Genomic DNA, 6095 nt, shown 5'->3' with positions numbered 1-6095 from the left:
TTACACTCCCACAGCACCTCATATGTGCCTCTGTGGTACCCATGGGTCCTGCATTGGGGGGACAGCCTAAGATTCAACTATTCTGGGCCACTGTCCCCATATAACCATGTCAGGGAATGAGTCTGAATTCAGGGTTGGAAAGTGTGACCACTGTGGTTCCCCTCCCCAGCTGAGGCCCAGTTCACACGAGGACTTGCTGGCATTTATAATAATAATAATAGTCAACATTTTGGGGGGGCCTTTTGTCAAACGCTGTGCTAAACATTTTTTTACTTGTACGTCATTGCAATGTCACAATAACCCTAAGAAAATTATCCCCACTTCACAGATGAGAAAACTGAGGCTCGGTGAGGTTAAGATGCTTGTCCAAGGTCACATCACCAGGAAATGGCAGAGCTGGAACTCCGAACTGAGGTGTGTCCACATCTCAGTCCACACTCTTCACCAGCCCCCCCATCGCGTGCAGCGCGGGCCGAGGGTTCAAGTCTGGCTCCTCCATTGGCTGCTGTGTGACTCTGGGCAAGTCCTTTCATCTCCCTGCAGCCTTGCTTTGTCTCTCCTCTCCTGTAAAATGAAAAGATTGTTGCTGGTGGCCTCTGAGGGTCCCACCAGCTCAGATGTTCTGAGAGTTCATTTCTTTCTGTAAAGCATTGCTCTGACCAGCGGAACCAACAAAGTTGTGAAAACTAAAGGCACGAATGGTGGGTTCACCTCCTGGGGAGCTGCTCTGGGGCAGGCTGCCCCCCGGTGCCCCTCCCCTCATGCCCAGAAAGCAGGTGGCAGCCTGTGCCCTCCAGGAGGGCAGTCCTCCACCCTAGAAACGGTGGCGAAGTCTCCGGGCTTCAGGGCAGGGCAGGGCAGGGTCCTTCCTCTGACGGCCTTTGATGTCAGCCACCGGGGAGGCCTCATAAAAGTTAAGGGGCAAAGGAGGCAGTTGCTGCGGTCCTGACGTGTAACTGGGTTCTCAGTGCCACCCATTGGCTCTTGCTCGGATTAACAACCCACAAGAATCCACCCCCTTGAGCACTGTCTGGGGAAGGCGTCCTCACCGAGCCCCAGCCAGATGCGAGCTGGGGACGTAACCAGCCCTGTGCCAGGTCCCCTCCGTGTGTCCCCATGGGGGGACTGGATGACACCTCCCTCCTTCCACTTCCCCAGCCCAGACCCGGCTCTGGGCTTGGCTGGGGAAGTGAGGGGATCACCCCGGGCATTCCCCCACCGACGGAGGATGAGTTCCTGCACCACCGGTGTGTGATTGTGGGGCTGCCTGGTGAGTAAGATAGCGGTTGAGAGCGGGGGACCCCAGCTCTGCCACTTACCAGCTGTGTGCCATGAGGCCTCTCTGGGCCTCTGTTTCTCAGCTGTAAACTGCGGTTAATAATGGCCCCAACCTCACATTGGATGTGAGGGTCCAATGAGGTAACGTGTGCGTGTGAAGAGCGGGTGCCCACCGACTGCTGCCTGCCCCTGCTGAGTGGTGGCCGTGCTGGTGGCTCCCTCAACGCTCTCCCCTCCCCCTGACATTACTCCCAGGACTGGCAGGTGACACCCCTGCTGTGTGCTGGTCAAGGGAGCCCAGCCGACTGACAGAGGGTTTAACACCTGCCCTCCTGTGTGCAGTCTCCTCAGATTCCAGGGTTCCCTGGGTCAAGTGGAGGCTGAGGAAGTGGAGTGGCTGCCGTGGCCTGGGGCCCTCCGCCCCCAGGGGTCATAGCTCATCAGCCATCTGGGAGCCCAACAGAAGCCCGGGCAGCCTCTGATGCAGAGCCCGGGACGGGATCCAGGCTACAAGGTCCCAGGTGGGGTCGAGGGGCTCAGTCAGGCCAGCACAGACTCAATCCAGGGGGAGTCACCAGCTGCCCAGCCTCCTCTGACAGCGAGAAGCTGCCAGCGACCGGTGACCTTTCTCAGCGTGTGGTCTATCCTGGGCTTTCTAGGCAGGGAGTGGCAGCTGACAGCTGACAGAGGAGGCAGCCAAATCCCAGAGGGCCCAGCGGGGGGGCTCTGGACGACTCAGGGAGAACTGGGCAGGCAGGTGAGAGAGATCCACACGTCAACCACAAAGGAAGCCGAGGGGCTTCATGCCTGGGACCTTGCTCTACGGTTCCCTTTGGGGCACCCAGGGCCTATGTGATGTCCCTCAGGGCCCAAGTCTCTGGGCAGAATCCCATACCCCTGCCCTCCCCAGAGCAGCCTATCCCAAAGGCCCACTAATTCGGACATATCTGTTCAGCCCAGCGTGCTCCCCCCCATCGACGTGCTCACACACCCACATCTGGATGCTCACCTGCACCCACCGGCATGCACACTCACACACATGCACACACATGCACACTCACACACTCGTACTCACACTCGTACATACACACAAGTACACGCATGCACACACTCACACGCATGCACACTCACACTACGCTCACATACGGCCTGAACACAGCAGAATGAGAACAAGAAGTGTCAGCAGAAACAGAAAAGGTAACAAGAGAATGCAAGAGAAAAAAAGAAAAACCAGAGACAGAAAAAGCCAAGACAGCCCAGGTACTAACCGACAGGCAGGAAAAGGAGGGAGACAGAGAGACTGTGGAGGGGATCACGCAACTGAGGGTGCCTCTGCTCTGAGCCTCGGCATCCTGGCCTGTAAAATGGGGCTCCTCACACAGAGCGGGGGGGGGTAGGTGGAGGAGGCGGTCTGCACACTTGTCTTGGAGGCTCCCACACGATCAGGGAGGGGAAAGGGGAAGAAGGGGAGGGCGGCATGCCAAGCCTGGGTGCAGCAAGAGGGAGGAGGGGCTTTTGCCGGAACCTGGGCAGCTCAGCAGCCTCTGTGGCAGCCATGATGTTTACCCTGTGGGAAGGGGGTGGTGACATGTCCTGGAACACAGAGGGTTGTTGTTGTCTCTAGAACAAGAAAACTGGGTCATGAGGGGAGATGCTAAGGAAGGATGTCACAGTGACCAGGCTGAGGACTCCATGCCCGGGGCCAGGAAGAGAAGAGGAAATCCCCGAAGGCTCATGACTCCACGCACCCCCAGCTGTGAAAGCCAGAGACCCAGAATGAGTTCATGCATTCATTCATTCATTCATCAAACACATACTGGGAGGCTGGCACTGTGCTACATGCTGGGGGCATAGTGTGAAACAAAATGAGCCAAGTCACTGTCCTCAAGGAAGGGAAACACACAGGAGCAAATAATCACACAAGTAAGAGTGAGACAACATCTGGGATAAGTGCTTCTAAAGAAAGGTACTGGGTGGGTGACGGTGTTGGAGAGGTCAGGGAGGGCTTCCTGGTGGAGGTGATGCTTGAGCTGGCATCTGAAGAGTGAAGAGGAGTTAACCAGGCAGAGAGGTGAAGGAAGGGCATCCCGGGTAGACAGGACAGCAGGTGCAAAGGCCCTGTGCAAGGTGTGGTTGGACCACAGAGGCGAGATGGGGCTGGGGAGCTGGGCCCTGGGAGGCATTTGGACTTTATTCTTAGGACCAGGAGCCACTGAAGAGTATTAAGCAGGTAAATGACATGACCCAAATTGTTCCAAAACATCACTCTGGAGAGAATGACTTGTGGGAGTTGAGGAGAAAGGAGGACGGCACGAGGAGCTACTGAAGCCATTGTGCCGGAGACAGCAGGGTGGTGGCCACAGAGATGGAGCAAAGGGGACCAGTTTGGGATGTGAAATCCACAAGATGTGGAGCTGGATGAACTGGTGGGGAAGGCAGCAGTGCAGGGATTGGGGTGGGGGTGTCCTAAAAGGTCAGTCGAGTCTGTGGGGGGACAAGTCAGGGAGGGACCAGCCCACCCCTTTGCCTTGAGGATGGGCCCCAAATCGTTGGAGTATGCTTATGAGCCCCAGGCATTTTCTGCCTTCAAATGGTGACATCTAAGAGCTAGTCTGGAACGTTCAGTACACAGAAGAGCCTGGCTGCTGGTCAGGGCTGATTTCCTGGAGGAGAGATAAGAGCCAGACCCAGTGTCACAGGGTCCCAGACAGGGTGGCATTGGAAAAAGGCAGAACAGCAGGTATCTTGCAGGGGAAGCCAAGCTTCAGGAAAATGACCATGGAGAGAACTTGGCTGCAGTCAGAAAACAGAAATAGAGCAGCGTATCCAATTGCGTAACAGAAAGGACAAGATCATGGGTGCTTTTGTTTACTGCTGTGTGTTTCGGATCACATACTGGGGGCTCAAAAATGTGAAATAAATGGGTGAATGAGAAGTCAGCGTGGAATCTTGCTCTTTACAACAGCAAAACAAAAGCAGAAACCAGGTACTGGCAGGTGAACCGATCCTCCTGAGGCCCTGGGTCCGCCCAGCATCTGCCCCTCACCAGCCGTCTTGCGGGGAGGTCCCTTACCCTCTGCCCCACTAAGGGCCTCCCGCTCAGCCTGTGGTAGCTCTAAGTTTCCCAGAACAGGGATCTGAGTCCAGCCAGCAGGGAGAGGGGAAGTGGGGGAGGGCTGGGAGGAAGGGAGGTCACGGCCAGGTAACCAGAGCCCGGAGCATAGCTGGGCAGTGGGGGGCCAAGCACGCTGGAGGCTCAAGAGGCAGCCTGACCGTCTGCTTTCCCTAGTGAAATGGGATCCGCCGGCCTGGGCCGGGCAGCAAGTGGGGGTGCATGGGATCCTCGCTCCACTTTAAACCAGGCCTCAGAGCACCCTGGGAATCCCTGTCCTGTCCTGCCCTGTCAGGGAGAAGACCTGTGGTGGGAACGGGAAAGGAGGCTGGCCACAGGAAGGGCAGCTGGGCTGTGGGCGGCCAGCCCCAGGCCCCTTCTTTTGCCGATAATACATCTATTGAGCAGCACGTGCTGTGCCAGGCCCCAGAGTGGGTGCGGTGGGCACTGAGTGGACAGTGACCTAGGGCACCTCTGCGACAGGGATCAGGAGAGCACGTTCTAGTCCTGCCTCCTCTCTGTGCTCACTTGCTCCGTGAGCGAGCAGCGAGGGGGAGGCTGCCCCGAGTGCGTGCTCCACGGACGCGTGGAAACTCAGGGAGGGGACGGGGCAAGCCGGGCGGGGGTCCTTGTTAGACCAGGGGGTGGGGGAGGGGACCCTGGGGGATGCGGCCCAGAGTCAGAGAGAGGCCGGACGCCCCCAGGGGGAAGCTGGCAGAGGGGGCTGGGCAGAGCCTCTAGCCCCAAGGCTGCTGTGGAGCCTCTGAAGGCCGAGCGCCCATGCATGGAGAAGCCCCGAAGGGACAGGCTGGGGTCAGGGCAAGTGGGCTGCGCAGTGCCCGGAGGAACGGCGGCCAGAAGTGCGGGGTAGCTGGAGTCACCTGAAGGGCGGACATCAGACCTTCCTAATACTTGGCCCAGGGTCACTTAGACCTGAAGCCTGTCCCTTGCTGAGTCTCTGCCCTTTGCCCCCACCCCACCCCGTCTCTCACTCGTCACCAGACCTTGTCAAGCCTGCCTTCTCAACACCTCAGGGATCTGCCTGCTCCCTTCCACCCCACTGCCTGCTCTCTGCACCAGGCTGGGACTCACCTGGAGGACAGCGCCTGGGGCCTCATCACCTGCCTGCCCACCTGTGATCCACTCCTCCCCAGTCCGCTCTTCTCAAAGCAGAGCGAGCCCTCTAAACACACACTGGGGCCCGGCTCCCCACCCCCACTCCCAGCATAAAGCCCTTGAGGGCCTCCCGAGAAGCTGAGGACAGAGAACTGTGAGGCCCACCTCCCCACCCCCTCCCACCCCCCAGCCTCATGTGTCATCACTCCCCACTCCCTGCCTGCTCCAGCCACCCTGAGTGCCTCCACCTCCCCGCCCCCCACCTCCACCCCGGCTGCCTCTGGGCCTTTGCATGTGTTCTTCTCACCACCCTCCCCTGAACCAAACCTGGATGACCCTCCTTCTCCTTCAGGTCTGCATAGGTCACTTCTTCCAGGATGCCTTCCCTGCTTCCCCCAGGCTGGTGAGGGGCCCCCCCTAAGCCCCCTGTCCTCCCACCAAACACTTACCCTGGAACTGCCCTTTGACTTGCTGAAGCCCCTGACTGTAATCTCCCAACAACAGGCACTGTTCTGGCAGGTTCCTGGGTCGGCCTAGCAGAGTATCTAGCACCCACAAGGGCCTCAAAAAATACTCGATTGTCCTCAAG

The 6095-nt window shown here is 58.4% G+C and overlaps 1 long non-coding RNA gene across 1 annotated transcript; it reads right to left on the bottom strand.

Moving 5' to 3' along the window:
* Positions 1 to 240: 240 nt before the first annotated feature.
* LOC102998644 (uncharacterized) lies at positions 241 to 2689 on the bottom strand. The gene is made up of 2 exons (XR_451409.2): positions 2547 to 2689; positions 241 to 564 (listed from the first exon to the last, which is right to left on the bottom strand). It is a non-coding gene; the product is annotated as an uncharacterized LOC102998644 (long non-coding RNA).
* Positions 2690 to 6095: the final 3406 nt, after the last annotated feature.

This window comes from Balaenoptera acutorostrata, chromosome 10 (genome assembly GCF_949987535.1).
Source record: "Balaenoptera acutorostrata chromosome 10, mBalAcu1.1, whole genome shotgun sequence".
NCBI classification, from domain to species: Eukaryota; Metazoa; Chordata; class Mammalia; order Artiodactyla; family Balaenopteridae; genus Balaenoptera; species Balaenoptera acutorostrata.
This window is presented reverse-complemented; position numbering and strand designations above follow the sequence as displayed.